Raw genomic sequence first — 20,154 nt, 5'->3', positions numbered from 1 at the left:
AATAGATGCATGAGCAAGCCATCAAGATGATGGGCACAATCGACAGCACGCCCTCTAACCAGTGTGCATGATGGAAGGAACCAAACTTGGGAGACCTAAGACCGTCACCTTTCGAGTGCCAGGCAACAAGACAGAACTCTAGGAGGCCCTGGAATACTTAACAGACAAGCTGGCTGACAACTCAGTAGCAAACCTCACAACACTCTAGGATCTCTTAGGTGAATCCGAGTGGCAATGGACTAGGGTGCATGACTTGAACCTTATGTACAACTGGGCCTTAGTCCCTGATCGGTGATAAGAGATGTACCAAGCCCTACGGGACGAAGAACCGGCTGGCGCAGAGGACTCTGACAACGAGTACAAAGACTGTCAACCCTTCAGTGATGGAAGTGAGGGCGAGGTGGATTCGGTAGAATACGACACGGAGGGACATGAAATAGAACAAATAAGGGCAGATTCCAAGCCACAAAAAAGAAGTGCCTACAAGACAGAGCGAGGACTCATGTACATCAATTGTGACCGTGCCTGGTTAGAACACATAGCAGCCATAGACCTTGAGCAAGCAGGCCTAGCTCAACTAGGAACGACACCAGTGCTTAGAGCAGAATCACCATCTGAACGGTGACCACTAGGGAAGACCCCCTCCTCTAGCGAAGATAGCAATTTTGACTTTGAGTCAGTGGTGAGCTCGGATAGCGACCCAGAAATACCTAGGCTGCCCAAGACCCGACGCACAACCAAGGACTTACATATCCACCTGAGGCGCAGATGATTGAAGCAAGGAAGAGCAAACCAACCCAGGGACACCCAAACAGACGAGCAACGAAAACCACGGGACCTTCCAAAATGATTTACAAAATTCAAGAAGGGAGATAGGGTAGTGATCTTGATGGGTGCCAAACGACAAGGGCAAATGAGCAAACCGATTGAGGAACTAGCCAGGGTCAAAGAGGTGAACTTAGCCTAGGAAGGGGAGATACCCCGACCAGTCTTCATTGCCGATGACTTGGCTGAGAAAGAGGAAGCGAGTTTGGTCGCTCTCTTGTGAGAGTATGTGGATGTGTTCGCATGGTCTTTGGAAGAGCTTAAAGGGGTAGATCTAAGTGTAGTGACTTATAACATACTCATGGTCCTTGGAAGAGCTTAAAGAGGTAGATTCAAGTGTAGTGACTCATAACATACCCATGATACCAGACGCAGTGTCGGTGAAGCAGCGACCGTACCCAATGAATCCTAAGCATGCTCATGTTGTCAAGGAAGAAATTGATAAGCTAATGAAAGCAGGATTCATCTACGAAATTGAGCACACGAATTGGGTATCAGCCATAGTCATTGTGATGAAGAAAAACGGAAATATTAGAGTGTGCGTCAATTATAAAAAGGTGAACACTACTACCAAAAGGGATAATTATCCATTGCCATAAACCAAGCACATGCTTGAAAGAGCGGTAGGCAAGGAGGCCTACAGTTTTCTGGATGGCTTCTCAAGATACAACTAGGTGCAAGTGCACCCTGTTGACAGGCATAAGATTGCCTTCGCCACCAAGTGGGGCGTCTTTGCATACATAGTCATGCCTTTTGGGTTGACTAATGCCCCTGCCACCTTCCAACATGTCATGTGCACCATATTTAAAGATATGCTTTGCAAGGAGTTAGAAGTCTTTGTCGATGACCTCTACATTCACTCGACCTAGATGGAACACTTGAACAAATTCCAAGCAGTTTTTGACCGGTGTCACCTATATCGTCTCTCCCTGAACCCCTTGAAATGCCAGTTTTGGGTGAAGCATGGATGCATCCTCGGCCATGTGGTGCCAAAGAACCAACTACAAGGGAGTTCAATGCTTCTTGGGCCATACGGGATACTATCGATGGTTTGTGTTGAATTATGCATTGATAGCAAGACCTCTATACAAGCTGTTGATTGTCTTCGAATCGAGTGAAGCATGCCAACGTGCATATGAAGAGTTGAAGAGGGCTCTAACCACAGCACCAATTCTACGAGCCTTGGATTGGACCATAACCTTCCACATGCATATCGATGCTTCTAAAATCACTATGGGGGCAGTGTTATGCCAACCTGGCGAGTACAACCTAGATTATCCAGTGAGCTTTGCTAGCAGACAACTCACGGAGATGGAAATGAATTACTCGACGACGGAAAGAGAGGGCCTGGCCATGGTATTTGCTGTGAATAAGTTCCGGCATTATTTATTGGCTACGCCCTTTACCTTCTTTGTAGACCATCAAACCTTGCTATACCTAGTGAACAAACCTTGTGCTACAGGATGCATAGCTTGGTGGCTCCTTTTGCTTTTGGAGCCTGACTTCTCTGTGGTTGTACGGAAGGGGAAACAACACTACATGGCTGATCATATGTCACGCATCCCCACAGGGGAATCCACTGGAGGAGAAGGTATTATCGATGAATTGCCAGACGCCTACCTCTTTAACCTCTCTAGCGGGAGGGATTTATTCAAGGCCGATCTAACACCATATTGGGCAGATGACATAGTCCAACTGCTTGAGCACGGACTGCCTGAACAACCAATAGAGAAGGCAAGACTGAGGTGACTTATTCTCAAAATCCAACCCTACCAGTTGATAGCAAGCCAGCTATATTGCTTAGAGCAAGATGGATTGCTGCGCAGATGCATGCGCAAACATGAGATGCATGACGTGCTCTCAGAGGCACACAGTGGGATTGTTGGTGGATACTTTTGCGGAGACACAATGGCCCGCAAGGTGTTGCAGTCTCAACTATGGTGGCCAACACTGTTTTGTGATGTTGCACGATTTGCTAAGCATTATGACAAATGTCAGCAGATGAAGGTCTCGATTCGCAAGGATCAGATGGAGTTGACCCCAGTCATTGCACAACAACCCTTCGAAAAATGGGGGATTGACTTTATGGGACCCATCAGCCCTGCTGCACAGTATTCTCATGCCAAATACATCATTGTGGCCACAGACTACCTAACGAAGTGGGCAGAGGCAAGAGCAACTTGAAAGAACGATGCTCAAACAATTGCCAAGTTCTTGTGGGAGCAGGTGATCTCATAATTCAGATGCCCCATCGAACTAGTCAGTGACCAGGAAACACACTTCATCAATGAAGTGATAACTCATCTCCTATCCACCTTCCTAATTGTCCACCGGAAATCCTCTCCATACTACCCTCAAGCAAACGACCAGGCAGAATCCACAAATAAGATTCTTGTCAACGTCCTAACCAAGGTAGTCTTGGCCTCACGCAGCGACGACTGGGATAACAAGCTGATGGCAGCCTTGTGGGCTTACCGCACAGCTTATAAAATGGCTGTCAGACAGACCCCCTTTAGGCCGACCTACAGAACCGAAGCAATTCTCCCCGTACTATTCTTCGTGCCTAGTCTACGAATTGCGCTTCAGGAGCAATGAGAAGGAAAGGAAGCATGGACGCAATGCCTAGTAGAGCTAGAATGCCTCTCTGAGACTCATCTTCTAGCCACTAATGCACTCATATACGAGAAGGCACGACGCAAGAGCTGGTTTGACAAGCATGTCAAGCAACGCGACTTCGAACAAGGCGACCTAGTGCTCCTATACTCAGCCAAGGGGCACAAGCAAAAAATGAAGTTTTGGGGTCTTGGACCTTTCAGGGTCCGTGCGATCAGCCAAACGAGCAACTCGAGCTCGAGACGTTAGCCGACGAAGGAATATGCTTCTTCAATGGCAGCCGTGTCAAGAAATACTATCCCCCTATGCATCCTTTGCATGAACCACCAATGTTGGAAAACACCAGTCAACGTTCAGTAGCTACCATCACCGAAATGAATGACGCGGATGAGGAAATCGTGGAACCTGCATACCTACACATCACGGTCACTGCCAAGTGAACATGCATATTCAATGCCTTAATTGACAAGGGAGCGGACTTCAATGTCTTGACTCATGATCACTGCCAAGCGAACATGCATCTTCAATGCCTTAATTGACGCGGATGAGGAAATCATGGAACCTGCATACCTACACATCACGGTCACTACCAAGCGAACATGCATCTTCAATGCCTTAATTGACGAGGGAGTGGACTTCAATATCTTGACTCATGATCATTGGACCCAACTTGGCAAACCACCACTACAACCCAATAATGCCAGGATAAATCCATATGGGGGCCGCTCCTATGCACTCCTTGGCAAGTGCCCTAAGCAACCTAAGATGTCAAGAGAACTTTAAAATAAAAGGCAAAAAGTTAAAGTTGAAAGGGAAGGCTCCACATTGGATAGGATTTTAAGGATTTCATTCAATAAACACATTCCTTTTTAGTCTATGATTTTTTTTGTGAATTGTTAATTTGGAAGCACTAATGGAAACTGGGGTTTATGACAGGAATGAAAGATGTCGCAAAAAAACTCTGCCTACCGACTTCCATTCACGGAAGAGGAAAGAGCGCAGTACAGCATCACTTTGGAGAGCCACGCTTACAACCAGCTAAAGTTCCGAACCATTCACAACATAGAAGGTTTGGTGGCCAAGGAGGAGGCGGCTAGGAGAGTCATTGAAGAATGCAACTTCACCAAGTACTTGGAAAAATTTACGCAAGAACCTGACCACACAAAGTGTGTGGAATTTCTCAGGTCTTACGACCCCGATAATGAGTGCGGCATCATCACAATAGGAAGGGGACAAAACGCCAAACAGGTGCAGGTTTGCTTAACCCCCGCCTTGGTGGAGAAGGCATTGGGAGGACTGAAGTCGAAAATAGAAAAGAAGAAGAAGAGAGATGTGTACGCCATGTGCTGAAGATGAGAAAGGAGGACGTGCTGACAAATGACAGCATCAGCATCTAGGATATCCCTGATGCGAAAACCAGATTGCAGGCAAAACTGGTACACACGCTCTTCTCCAGCCAGTGCTACAATGCATTGATGCACATAGCCTATGCTGAAGAACGTAGCAGCTCATACCTTGCACAAAGTTGACTGGAATGGCTATGTGCACAAAACTATCAACTAGGAAGCTAAAGCACTAGCTTTAGGAAGCACACCCGCACAAGGAGAGTCTCTAGCTTCTAGGGCCACAGAAAGAAAGAAGGCCTCATTCATTGCCTATGGAAGCATTTTAAATGCGCTCATGTAGGAGGCAGTGAAAGAGACGCAGAATGCAGAAGAAGGGGAAGGAGAAACGCCCGACAGGTCACCCCCTCATCAAGACCAAGAGAGGTCCAGCGAACAGGACTGAGACTGATAAGGAAGGACAGGGGAAAGAAGAGTAATCAAGCAAAAAGCAGGTCAAGGAACCCAAGAAGAAGATAGCACAGAAGAAAAAGAAACTGGGTGAAGGCCGTAGGAAGGAGAAAGAGGATTTGGAAAAAGCAAAAAAACAATTCCTCAAGGAGGTCGAGGAGAGGGAGAAGAAGAGGAAACAGGAAGAGGAAGAAACAACAGAACAATTCAAGAGGGCTAAAAAGGCGTCAAAATAGGAGGCTGAGAAGAGAAAAAGAGAAGAGCAGGAGGAAAAGGAGAAAGTGAAGGAAGAGTACAGGAAGGTCAAAAAAGAAAGGCAAAGAAGAGCTGCGGAGGAAGAAGAGGAACTAAGAAGGAAGGAGGAGGAGGACTTGGCCGAAGCCACATGCCGGTCCATTGAGCAACAGTGAAGGGCTGATGATCCAAGAGCCTGGAGCTAGCTGAGGGACAAAGGGCCTAGCTCTAGCACGCAGATACTAGAAGTCGCATCGCCTGCTGTCCCGGAAGGCAAAGGCAAGGCCCTCCTCCATCCTATCCCCACCCTCATAGCACCCTCCACCGAACCAACTATCCTCACCCCTAGCATCCCCACCAGCATGGAAGTTTCCAACTTCGTGGCCTAGATGCAATATTTTATCAGTAAAGAAATTGCTCAAGGAAAGAGCACAGAAACCACGGCCACGGGGTAAAAGAGACCAACCATAGATGCTGAGTCGAGGTAGGACCAAAAGCGTCCAAGAGTGGAGGCCTCGACCACCCCAACCCACACAACAATGACGCCACCAGCCAGTTACGACGAGTACGTCGCCGAGCTGCTCTCCCAATTGGAGAGGGCGAAGGAGGAAAAGAGAATGGCTGGCTGAGTTGGTGGCAGAAAAGGAGTCAGTAGCCTCCTTCCAGCTTGAGAAAACCCTCACAATAGCCATGCAACAACGACAAATCTTTGACCTCAAGTAGGAATTAAAGGCCAAGGAAGACATGGAAGAAAGCTACAAACAGCGGCTCGAGGAGGAAAATCAAGAACCAGTGCAGATGCAACAGGAATTCAAGCTCCTCTTGATGCAACATGGGAAACTGGAGGCGAAAACCGCCAACATCGAGCAAATGTTGGATGAACTAAATGCCAAAGAGGAGGAGAGAAGACAAGAGAGGAAGTAGCAGCGACAGGAGATCGAGTCTATGACCGATCAACTGCACCTGGGAAGGAAAGAGCACGAGAATATGAGCAGAGAACTCAGAGCCTAGGAGCAGAAGCTCGTAACCCTAGCACAGAAGCAGCAGGAGAGCATGGAAGGAATGAACAAAAGGATAGAGAAATGGGCCGCACAGAATGAGAAATGGGTGGACACTGGCATGGCACCTCGCTTTGGTGGAAAAAGAAAAACTCCTGGCAAAAAGTAAAGCAGACACCGCCTAGATAGCCTTCAGTGCCCAACAACAGGCCTTCCTCAACACATTACTGGACACGACCCAGCCAGAGGGAAAGGAGTCGTTGGAGGTGGTGCAGAAGAAACTGAGCATCGCACGCAGGACCCTGCATGTGGGGCTATAGATGCCACCCCAACCTACGGAGGTTAGGCTGAGCTTAGAAGAACAACGAAAGTACCTACTATTGGTCGGCCTAACTCCCCAGGAGTTGGGCGCACTCGGCTTTGAGGAAGGAGCGCAATTAGAAGACCGACAGGGGGAGGAGCCTGACATTGAATTCGTCATAAGGAGAACTAGTGAAGAGATAATCCGACAACCCCCCTCGCTGCATGATCAAGAATAGCAACAGATTGATTTTCCCTCAGAAAAACAAACTGCGCTCAGGGAGCGATGGAGGAAATTAGTTGAATAAACTAGGAGGCAGTTAAGAGCCAAACCACCGCACCCCTCCCACCGTTCCCCGATGACCTCCTTGCGGGATTCCATACAGAGCTGGTGATTTGGAAATGGCAAGAAAACAAAAAGGACCCTTTCACCTTTAGCTTCCTCATGCCTAACAACCTGCGCAGGATCCTCCACTAATGGAGGAGGTGATCACGACTAGCAGCCGACTGGGCCAAAAATGGCTGGAAGAAAGAGAGAAGACCCCCACTCTATGGGGCATAGAGGAAGCAGAGTTTTGGCAAGACAAGGTGTTTGAAACACCACATACTGTAGAGGGCTACAACTGCCAACCTCTTTGGAGGAGGCGAGTGTTCAATATTAGCATGCTCGCTTGGATGGTGTTTTACAACACCCTGTCCTATGAGAGGAACAACCCCACATTCATGGTGTATTCTCATAGGGTAGGTGTGGATTTTTTTGCCACCCTCCACGGGCGGCATGATTTCCCCATCATCTACAACTCCAACGCGGCCTCCTTCGAGTATGCCCTCCTTTTTTACTTAGGAAGCCTAAATAATTCCATGATGCGCTTTCTCATGGACTTCTCCTCTTGCCCTGATCCCACCTTTATAACTACCTGTAATTACCTTAGGCTACTTAAAGCTATTACTCAAGCAGGACCTGACCCCACAAGAGCGTGGCTTGCCTCCCCTCTTTTTTGATCCCAACACCATTGACAGCTACGCCATGGCACACCTAATGATGAGAGCTAGCCTCCTTCCCTCCTTTTGCCTCACTCTCCTAGAGGATATGAACGACAGTCAGTTTACTAGGTGCAACCATCCCTTCCTCTCCACTACCTCCCTTCACATCCGCATGAACCTCAAAGGGTACATACAAAGCCATCAATTTTTGAGCAAGTCCATTCGACCCCCTTCTCTGCCTCAATCAGACAAGGAAGATTAGGTACATGCTGTCGTTCTACTAGTGTAATACAAAAAAAAATGAAAGAAAGAAAGAATAGAGAAAAAACACGTAAGCAGATCCTTATGCATGGAATAACCAAAAGAACTCACTTACACAAGCACACAGCACCACATAAAGCACAATCACCGCACCTAGGGGTCCTCAAGTTAGGCGTGCCCGATGGCTTCGGTCGGCCGGCTCCGCTCCTAACCCCCTAGCCCTTTTTGCTCCCCCATTTCATGCTTAGGGCCCATCAAGGGCAGGACATACCTAGGGAGGCCACTCGCCTATGGTTAGACCTGTCGCCCTAAGCTACTTGCACTACACCTCTAGCACAAATGGGGCCCCCAAGTGTGAGATATCACCCAGGCTACCTTATGGTTAAACCCAACTCCCCATTCCACCAGCACGAGCACAATGCACTCCACACTATGATAGACACCCCCCTCCTTAGGTGGAGCACCACACCCTGTCTTTCCAAGCATCACCAATGTGCCCAACCACCAACTTCGGAGGCCCCCGTCAACCACTCCCTATTCGTTACTTCTCCAACCAACCTTACTACCACGCTTCCACGAGCACCCAAGTCTACACGTTGCCTTGCCTCCCTCACATGATTGCTCTACCAACTGCCTCTTAAAACACCAACAGTCGACAAGAGTGCCATGGGACTGGCACCCATCTTAGAGGGGGTAATGTTAGCCCCAAGCCGAGAAGGCGGAAGGACGAATGAAAAAGAAAAAAGAAGATGGAAAAGGATCAAGGACACGCAAGCGTCTCCAAAGCTAAGTCGGGGCCAAAAGTGTAGTTTTAAATAAAAGGCGCCTCAAAAACTCCTGTAAAAGAGTGCTAGGCTCCCTCCTCTGCCAGTTGTAAAAGAATAGTTGAATATAGGCCTAGGGCATGAAGCAAAAAGAGGGAATTAGAAAAAGGGACCTTGCCACAATGGCTGGTCATGTAAAAAAGGATGGGTGCCTATAGGGTTTTAGGGTTTGTATATATAAAGTTCAAAAAGTGAATGGCTCTTCTCTTCTTCTCCTCTCCTTGATTGTGTGTGCTCTTGAGAGAGGGAGTGATTGTGAGTGTAAGGGATCAAGGGGGTGAAGCTCTTCACCATCTCCTCTTCTCTTTCCTTCTCTTGTGTGCACGGCTATGGCGGTTGGAGCTTGGAGATGGAGGAGGCTTGTGCATGCTTGAGCTAGCATCTAGGATCGTGGAGCTACCGGAGTGCGCAAGAGAGGAGGCAACTGATATCAGCATCAAGGTAAGCTCATTACACTTGTAGGATCGAGGGCACATCGGCTATGTGAGAGGTAGCCATTAGAGCTTGCTTGAAACAATAAGCGGTTCGTGGGTCTTGGCGGTTGAGTGAAAGCTCCCACAGTAAGACCACTACCCTTATCACCTTTCTTAAATCTTGTGAATCATTTCGACAGGTCTTGTGGCTTCCTTTTCTCCTCAGCTTGCGAATCCCTAGATTTTTTCCTTCTTTCCTCCTTCAACCTTTGGTGCCTTAGGTGGACTAGTAGGTTTTGGTGCGTTTTGGTCTTAGGTGGTTAGGGTATCTGAGGATCACTGTATGAGCTTACTTCCAACTTGGAATCAAAATCTTCATCTTTCCTAGAAGAGGGAGTCTCTCTTGGAGGTCGTAGCTCAAATGGTGATTCTGTTGTTTTGAATACTAGTGTGGCACTTGGTTGGGCAAGATCCACTCGTTCATAATCAATCACTCATATGTGCTCCAACTAGGTGTGATCACAATCCATTCACATGACTCCTTTCTCAATTCTAAAGATGTTCTTCTTTTTGTGGTTTGGAGTCTACCCATATTTGTTCAATCACATGTCCCGCAGTGTCATACTCTATCGTGTCAATCTCTTCTTTGCTCTCATCATCACTAGAGGAACAGTAGTCTTTGTACTCATAATCTAAACTATCCTCATCCGACTGCTCGTCATCTCCTAAGTCTTGATACTACATTTCCTTGTCTCATCGTTGACTAAGGCTAATTGTACATCAAGTTTAGATCATGCATCTTGGTCCATCACCACTTGGGTTCATCCAAGAGATCCTTGAGTGGTTTAAGATTTGCGACTAGGTTACTAGCTAATTTGTTTGTCAGGTGCTCTAAGATCTTGCGGAGTTCTTGTTTGTTGTTCGGGACATGGAATGTGACAAAGGTGTGCCACCCCATGCGAGCTTCTAGGCATCATGCAAACTGATACTGAGAACGTGTCTCTAGGTTTACTGACTACCTTAGCAGCTTTCTCGTATTCTCCATTATCCAAGAATGGCAGATTGATTGTGGCTAGCACATGCATCCAATCTCGCTCATCCTTGGGTCAAGGGATATACTTGCTAAGTGGTGTGTAAGATTTTCTAACTTGCACATCACCCTTCAGCATGACTGAGATGGTGTCTAGGTCAGGTATAGCATAGTCTTCCAACAAGTCTCCATCTCTAATCTCACCACTTCCATTTCATTATCTAGGAAGATTAGACCATTCCCCCAGTCTTCTATAACTCGTGCACTGCACATCCAAGGTCTCGGCCAACCTAAAAGAATGTCGTAGTCCACTCCTTTCATGACTATGAAGTCCATAAAGAACTAGACTCATGTGATCTTCAATGGCGAATTTTTTAGCACTTTAGATGGCTTTACTTTCATTGTGTTATTCAATGTGATGTTGAACCTAGCATTCTTGACAAGTGGGTAACCCCAATCCTAGAGTACTATACGACTAAGCACACTGACTCCAGCCCCTGTATCTACAATCCCTTTCCTCGTGGTATCATCTAGAGCTAGGCATGGCAAGACTGTGTGCATCTCTATGAGTTTCCAAAAAGCATTAACATGAAAGGACTTGGGCATTGAGTGCACAGTCAAGCTTAGTATTTGTGTTACTATGTCATGGTCTTGCAAGTCAATTCTCATTTTCTCTAGCGATCCTTCCACCCATTGCTTGAACTCCTGCCATAGCGTTGGATGTTGCCTAAGCAGATATCCTAGGCTTAGATTTACAAGGGTGGCCACTAGCATTGTGAGAAGATTGCTAGCCACTTGCTTCTCTTCTAATTTTGTCCTCCTTGGCCAATGGCCTCGACTGATTTTCTTGCTCATAGTGTTCAAGCTTTGTCTAGGTGGCACAACTACAGTGCAGATGTGTCCCTTGGTCGTATGGGTGGGACTGGTGTACTTACACCAAAGAGATCATCAATCTTGTCTTCCAATATGGGCTATGTGTCCTTTAGGTGTTCTTGGGCTCCTTTGACCCACTCCTTGAACTTTTCTATGGGTTCGAATTAGCACTTCTGGTTGGGGTACTCCCCTACCTTAGCACTCTCTTTCTTAGCAGTCTTTGGAGCAAATGTTTCTACCTCAACATCAGTGACTTTCTTTCCAACAGGTACTGTAGTTGCATTCTCAGTTTTCAACGTGACCTTTGCTTTTCTTTTCTTCTTTCTTTGTCTACGACTTTTCTTTATAATTGAGGCTAGCTCTAGGTTACTAAACCTTGGTATGCAATGATATGCCAGCCTGCTTTATCTACGCACAAGTCATAACATGCAATGAGATGGGTGTAGCCTCTCTGTTGAGTCTTCGTTGAGTGTCTCAACATTGAATTGCCCCAATGGAACTAATGGTACAATTGCCAAACTAGAGGATAGTTTTTGCCTAGGGCAATCAGCAAAGAGGTGGGTGATTTCACACTCAATGCATTTGAGATCAGTCTTTTCTTGATTGGTTTGCTCCCTCTCGAGGAAGCTTGAAGAAATTGGCTCTTGGGTCTACCCTCCTAAGCCTCTATCTCTCCCTCTTCCTAATGTCATCACTGGCACTGGTCAATAGTCCATGAAAACTGGATTTCCCTCTTCATCGTACAAGACATAAGGATTTGTCAAAATATGCAGGATCTAGAGCATGGCAGATGCGAAAGCTATGGAGGTTGAAACTCATGAAGACATTGACCCTGACAAAGACAAATTGTCACATAAGTGAATTTGGTTCAAGATTGAGGCTTGGAATCAAACACAATCTTTTGTATTGATAATGACAAGGAACTTTACTGGAAAGAAAAGAGTACTATTATTGCATTAGAAAAAGAGTGCAAGTACAATGGTTTATAAGAATTGAGTGGTGGTACTTTCTGTTAGTGTGCATATGGGATTCTAGTCATGAGCCCTCACTGATCCTTACAAAGGGATTGAAGTAGGTGTGATTATAATCTCAACAAGGTTCACATAAGGCTCCTCATTGTTGGTTCCTCCATGTAGTGGACTGGAGTGTCGCTCATCAGTGGCTGGGTTACGTAAGGTCCAAGTGGCCTAGGTATTGCCTGTGGGATTGATTTCCATCCTAGGGATGACTAGCTTTGCATTGTTAGGTGTCGGAAGGGTCAATGGGGCTCCTCTCCCTAAGAGATTCAGAGGCCTATTCCCTAGGTAAGGTTAGTTGTAAGGCTATGAGTATGGGAGTCTCCTCGGCAGTTTGCAGTGCATGGCACCATGGCCACGAACCTATGCAATCCATACAAGGTCAGGACCTAGGGTTTCGACACTCAGTTGGAAGGTGGTTTCTACCACAATATGTGCATTGGACATGTGGGCATATAGGTCTTCTCATCATCTCTTGTAGTCTGGCTAGCTCCATTTTTATCTCTGCTATCTCCTGACAATCAACGCCCTTCCCTTTGTCTTGGTTACTAAATTTCTTAATGAAGAGACTCTTGAGGTTATTGAAATTGTTGCGCTCCTCTGCAGCGTCTAAGCTGGTGTACCACATCCTACCCTTATCGCCCAAGCATAGGCCAAAAGCTTGTGAGCGCTAAGCGAGATCGGTGAGGCCATTAGTCTCATAGACTTGCTCAAACTACTTCATGAAACTATATGGGTTGTTGCTCAGCTGGTATTTGTCCAGCTATTTCGCAATTGCAAGGATTTTTTATTGGCTCTTGGAGCCCTGGGTAACTCCTAATCTTGTAAGCAATGACATTGCTAGTGCAATTGCACTTTGTTTTGCTAACGTGTTGTCTACTAGTCGCATTGTGAGAAGCTCGCTCAGTGTTAAATCTGCCTTTGGTGCTCTTTTCCTCTTTGTGTTTGGTCCTATCGCAATCTCCTAGTCTATTGTTGCTGGTTGTATGCCGCTATGCTTTGCAAAGCTTTTTGCGCTAGCTTTCTTTTCTCCTCAAGGTTTGCTATGATGTCTTATGACGGTCTACCACCATGGTGGTTCCAACCTAGTTTGTGTGTCATATTTATTTGCCATCTACTGGATTTTGATTGGGAAATCCCCTAGATCGAGCTCTTTGTTTCGACGGTTTATCCTAGTTTCTACCATATCTACATTCTCTTGCTCCACCAAGTTGTCGATGAGGTTGATCAAGTCGGGTTGTGTTGCACTCCCAATGGTGTTGATCATTCTATATGTGTCTCGCTTTCTATGTTGCATCTCTCACTTGGTCCTACCAATTGGGGCTCTTGATCATCTATCTAGATTTAGGGTCGTCTCCTATTAGTGGGTTTGTTCTGTTTATTAAGTTTGAGTATGTTCCTTCTTATTTACAAACAACCTCAATTTATGTTCATTCAGTGTGTGCATGGTGCTCTTTTCCATGCACTATGTGAAATCAGGCTTTCAATTATTTTTTTCAAGTACACTTCAAGTGTTGAAAACAATGTGGGTGTGAACACGAGATGATAAATGTAGTTTCTCTACTCTGGTCTATGTTCTCGGCCAAATAGGGCTTTAGGCTCAGTCATTCGTTGCTCTCACTGGTCTCTAGGGTCTGTGCTAGGTCATTTAGCTTGATCAATGTCAATTAGAGCCTACATTGTTAGAATATCAAGCTCCCATTATTCTCTTGTTAGTATGTATGATCGACATTAGCTGTGTCCAGCTGTATCAGCAAGTGTGGGACATTAAATAAGTCGGTGGTCTTAGACCCAGTGTGAATGGTCCTACGGACCTTAATACTATTGTATACACTTATGTTATGTGTGTGGTCAATGTGATAATGAAAGTAGTAGAGAGCACTCAATTCTTCACTCTTGTCTATGTCTCTGATTGTTAACATGGTATCAGAGCACCCATGACTGGGCTCTGTGGAGTGCATATAGGAAGAAGACCTGAAGATTGACCTGCCAAGGTTGAAAAGAGAAGAGGGATGCCTGTCATTTCTCACCATTGCTCACACAGGGTATGCATTGTTTTCATTTGGTCTTGATCTTGCTCAAGAGTTGTTCCTGGCTTGGTTGGAGTCTTTCAAAGGCTCTATTGAACATCTTGGAGAAGGCATTGAACATCATTGGTGAAGAAGATTGTTGCTATGAACTTCGAAGGCTACCAGTGTGTTTGCGCCAGGTCAGAAGGTTGCCTCTGTTGGCTGAAAATCAAGCCACTGATCATCTACAAAGTGCTATAAAGCATGTTTGCACACTTTAGAAGGTACTTGAACACTACAAGAAGCTATTGCTTGGGTAGGATCTCTGTTATGAGCTGGAATCAGAGTATACAAATTTGCAAAACAGTCCTGATCATGGACACTTTGCTACGTCTAGTCAAGCAGATGATACTTCAAGAGATAGATTGTTTGCCATGCAATATGTAAAAGACAGAGTTGCTGAAAAATCCACTGATGATGCAGTTTGGTATATTGATTTAGGGGCATCGAACTGCATGACTCCTCATGGTGATTGGTTCACTGATATGGTGGCTGAAAAACATGGCTATGTCTGTACAGGTGATGACACGCAGCATAGCATTGAACATAAAGGCAAAGTGCCTCTTGTGGTTCATGATGGTAGAAAGAAAAATTTGCATGATGTATTGTATGTTCCATCGATTACAAAGAACTTATTGTTTGTTGGTCAGATTATGGAGCAGAACTTGCAAGTTAGATTCAATAAGCATGGCTGCTTTATTGAAGAGTTTGGCAATGGATGCAAGTTGATAGCTCTCGGTCACAAGAATGGCAGAATGTTTACTCTTGATGCTACCTTGCCATAGCTGAATTCAGCTATGTTTGCCCATGGTTCTGGCACTATCAGAGATTTGGAAATTTGGCACACGAGAGTGGGGCATGTGAATTTGCAAAGGTTCAAGTTATGCAGAAAAAACAGCTTCTTACAGGTTTACCCAAGTTCTAATATTCAGATATTGGTCATGTATGCGATGCTTGCCACTTTGGTAAGCAATCAAGGTTGCCATTTGTCTGGCATGTAAGGCAGAGTACACGTCCGTTGTAGTTAGTGCACTCTGATGTTTGGGGGCCATCCCATAATCCATCCATGGGAGGCTCGAAGTATTATGTGACATTCATTGATAATTACAGTCGCTATACTTGGGTTTACATTCTGAAGACAAAGGATGAGGTGTTTTCTATTTTTCAGTAGTTTAAAAAGTAGGTTAAAAAGAAATTTGATTGCTATATCTCTTGCTTGAGATCAGATAGCGGTGGGGAGTATGTGTCAAATGATTTTGACAACTTTCTGGCTGAAAAATGGCATACGCAGGCAGCTTCCCTGTAGCTACACTCAGCAGAATGGGGTAGCTGAAAGGAAGAATAGGGTCTTGATGGAAGCTGCTCATGCCATGATGAATGAGAAGATAATGCCGCTCTATTATTGGGCTGAGGCTGTTATGACAGCCATGTATATCTTGAATCGGACTCCCACTACAGGTATTCATGAGATGACACCGGATGTAAGTCACATGAGAAGTTGTATGACTATAAGCCGGATATAAGTCACATGAAAGGCAAACAACATGGACACTTTGCTACGTCTAGTCAGGCATATGATACTTCAGGAGATAGATTGTTTGCCATGCAGTATGTAAAAGACAGAGTTGCTGAAAAATCCACTGATGATGTAGTTTGGTATATTGATTCAGGGGCATCGAACTACATGACTCCTCATGATGATTGGTTCATTGATATGGTGGCTGAAAAACATGGCTATGTCTGTACAGGTGATGACACGCAGCATTGCATTGAACATAAAGGCAAAGTGCCTCTTGTGGTTCATGATGGCAGAAAGAAAATTTTGCATGATGTATTGCATGTTCCATCGATTACAAAGAACTTATTTTCTCTCGGTCAGATGATGGGGAGCAAAACTTGTAGGTTAGATTTAATAAGCATGGCTGCTTTATTGAAGAGTTTGGCAATGGATGCAAGTTGATAGCTCTCGGTCACAGGAATGGCAGAATGTTTACTCTTGATGCTACCTTGCCATAGCTGAATTCAGCTATGTTTGCCCATGGTTCTGGCACTATCAAAGATTTGGAAATTTGGCACAAGAGAGTGGGGCATGTGAATTTGCAAAGGTTGCAAGTTATGCAGAAAAAACAGCTTGTTACAGGTTTACCCAAGTTCCAATATTGAGATATTGGTCATGTATGCGATGCTTGCCACTTTGGTAAGCAGTCAAGGTTGCCATTTGTCAGGCCTGTAAGGCAGAGTATACGTCCGTTGTAGTTAGTGCACTCTGATGTTTGGGGGCCATCCCATAATGCATCCATGGGAGGCTCGAAGTATTATGTGACATTCATTGATGATTACAGTCGCTATACTTGGGTTTACATTCTGAAGACAAAGGATGAGGTGTTTTCTATTTTTCAGCAGTTTAAAAAGCAGGTTAAAAAGGAATTTGATTGCTATATCTCTTGCTTGAGATCAGATAGCGGTGGGGAGTATGTGTCAAATGATTTTGACAACTTTCTGGCTGAAAAATGGCATATGCAAGCAGCTTACCTGTAGCTACACTCAACAGAATGGGGTAGCTGAAAGGAAGAACAGGGTCTTGATGGAAGCTACTCATGCCATGATGAATGAGAAGATAATGCCGCTCTATTATTGGGCTGAGGCTGTTATGACAGCCATGTATATCTTGAATTGGACTCCCACTGCAGGTATTCATGAGATGACACCGGATGTAAGTCACATGAGAAGTTGTATGACTATAAGCCGGATATAAGTCACATGAAAGGCAAACAACATGGACACTTTGCTATGTCTAGTCAGGCATATGATACTTCAGGAGATAGATTGTTTGCCATGCAGTATGTAAAAGACAGAGTTGCTGAAAAATCCACTGATGATGTAGTTTGGTATATTGATTCAGGGGCATTGAACTACATGACTCCTCATGATGATTGGTTCACTGATATGTTGGCTGAAAAACATGGCTATGTCTGTACAGGTGATGACATGCAGCATTGCATTGAACATAAAGGCAAAGTGCCTCTTGTGGTTCATGATGGCAGAAAGAAAATTTTGCATGATGTATTGCATGTTCCATCGATTACAAAGAACTTATTTTCTGTCGGTCAGATGATGGAGCAGAACTTGTAGGTTAGATTTAATAAGCATGGCTGCTTTATTGAAGAGTTTGGCAATGGATGCAAGTTGATAGCTCTCGGTCACAGGAATGGCAGAATGTTTACTCTTGATGCTACCTTGCCATAGCTGAATTCAGCTATGTTTGCCCATGGTTCTGGCACTATCAAAGATTTGGAAATTTGGCACAAGAGAGTGGGGCATGTGAATTTGCAAAGGTTGCAAGTTATGCAGAAAAAACAGCTTGTTACAGGTTTACCCAAGTTCTAATATTCAGATATTGGTCATGCATGCGATGCTTGCCAATTTGGTAAGCAGTTAAGGTTGCCATTTGTCAGGCATGTAAGGTAGAGTACACATCCGTTGCAGTTAGTGCACTCTGATGTTTGGGGGCCATCCCATAATGCATCAATGGGAGGCTCGAAGTATTATGTGACATTCATTGATGATTACAATCGCTATACTTGGGTTTACATTCTGAATACAAAGGATGAGGTGTTTGCTATTTTTCAGTAGTTTAAAAAGCAGGTTGAAAAGGAATTTGATTGCTATATCTCTTGCTTGAGATCAGATAGCGGTGGGGAGTATGTGTCAAATGAGTTTGACAACTTTCTGGCTGAAAATGGCATACGCAAGCAGCTTACCTGTAGCTACACTCCTCAGCAGAATGGGATAGCTGACAGGAAGAACAGGGTCCTGGTGGAAGCTGCTCGTGCCATGATGAATGAGAAGAAGATGCCGCTCTATTATTGGTGAGAGCGGAATTTTGATGCCGAGAAGTGCTTAAAAATAGCTAAAAATTACGAATATCAAGGGAAAAATATTCAACATCGAAGGCGGCGGCTCGATCTAGGACGATTTTAAGCGTCAAAGTGCTCTAAGGACACATGTGTAACACTTGTGGATTTTTAGTAATTTTTCCGTGCGCCTGTGCAAGTGACAGAAGTTGCCAGTCAGTTCGTGGTCTCAAGATGGTCACGCAAGATTTTTCTAGGCTCGAATTGGACGCCGGACACAGGAGATATATGGCAAAACCCAGGAGGGTGCCCAAAAAAGGGCCAAGAATGAAGGGGTGGCCAAGTAGGGGCCCAAAGGGGGTGCCTCTTGGTACCCCCCACTCAAAAAAAAAAAAGTGAAAGGAGGAGGGTGACGGCGGCTGATTGGCCGCACGGAAAAAAAGCCGCCCCCCCCTGGATGAGTTTTTGGGTTGCAAGTAAGCCATATCAATGGCAGGCCAGGGTTAATCCACTCCTTCTCCGCTCCATATCGCCTCCTCTCGCAAAATGGTGGACTGTAGAGAGAGAGGGAAAATCAGTCTTTCTCTCTCCTCCCTCTCTCTCTTCTAAGGGCAGATTCATGTGGTGAAGAAGAAGAAGACGAATGGATGACGGATGCTTGTCCAATGAAGACCGGATTGCTCCGTGGTTCAAGAGGAATGAAGATTGCTGATTCCGGACTGTCATGAGCATTAATGGCTGCTGGAAATCAGTCCCGAGATATGGCAAATAAAAACCCGCAACCCGCAAAGAATGGTAATTTCATTTTTACAAAGGAAATTGATGTTTTATGCAATTTGCTTCATGAATATTTGTTCCCATGGGATGATTATGCATTATGATGTTTCTTGCTATGAGTTTGATCAGTTTATGCTCATAAAATCAGAAAATCATAAGTGTTGTTGACTGAAATTAATAGTGTAAAACCTGTAAAACACGCGAAATATGGGAAAATTGGGTGTTTTAGATATATAAATGGAAAATATAATAAGACACACCAACTAAATTTGTGTTTTTGCTGCAAATGAACCTAAGGGCCACATCCCGCAACTCATTTGTATTTTCAGTTATTTAATATAGCAAAAAATACAAGAAAAATAGGAAAAATAGGGAAAATTAAGGGAAAATGGATTTTGAGTGCCGAAAATTAAGGAAAAATAAGATTCATGTTTGTGGATGTATGGGGGATCTGAAGCATGAGATTTAGCCTCAGTTTAGCCCTACCTTTATGTTTTAGTGAGTTTTTATTGCTTTTCATACAATAAAAACATGGAAATGAACCCTAAACCGATCAATAATGCATAACCTAAACGGGTGAGGGGATAGAGTGTATAAAAGGTGTTTAAATGCTGAATGAAATGATGAAAAGCTTACTGGTTTTTATACATACCATTTAGGTTGGTCGATAATTAAAAATTAAGAACCTAGTAGCACAAGGGTTTCTCGGTGCTAGGTTCATGCAACGCTGCATATGAGCGATAGTCAAAATCATTGAAAGAAATGTTTTCCACATGTGCACAAATGCTGATTTTCTTAATTGTTTGAGCACATGGGCATTCACTACTTGCATAAATCATAAAGAAACTTAAAGATATCAGACAATACCTCCTGGATGCATGGTAATTGCTTTCTAGAGGAACATGATCAACGTTGAGTGAGTAAGGTTGCCCAAGCTGTAGGCTAGGCATTGGGTCCTAGGGGAAAGAAAGTGAGGAAAATGGTACATTCCTGGATACGATTAATTGGTACCTTGAGAGAACTATGTGCGAAGTGTTATATATGTTTAGTGACGCATTGAGGGGCCAATCCCCAAGATGTAGGAGAGTCACAGTGAGGTAGCGGCAGTTAGCCGTGGGAGGACCTCCTATGTTTGTACTTCGTGCCATTGGGCAATGTGCTAGGGACTCCCTCTGAGGAGTGTTAATTGGGTTAGAGTTGGACTACGATACGTGATATAAACGCAAGATATTTAGGAAGATGATGTATGTGTCATCAACGCTCCTGGCCACGAGGCCGTGGGGTTGTTGA

This window comes from Lygodium microphyllum, chromosome 3 (assembly GCF_053477565.2).
Source record: "Lygodium microphyllum isolate KBCC chromosome 3, Lygodium_microphyllum_v1.1.10, whole genome shotgun sequence".
Lineage (NCBI taxonomy): Eukaryota > Viridiplantae > Streptophyta > Polypodiopsida > Schizaeales > Lygodiaceae > Lygodium > Lygodium microphyllum.
Note: the sequence above shows the minus strand (reverse complement) of the source record.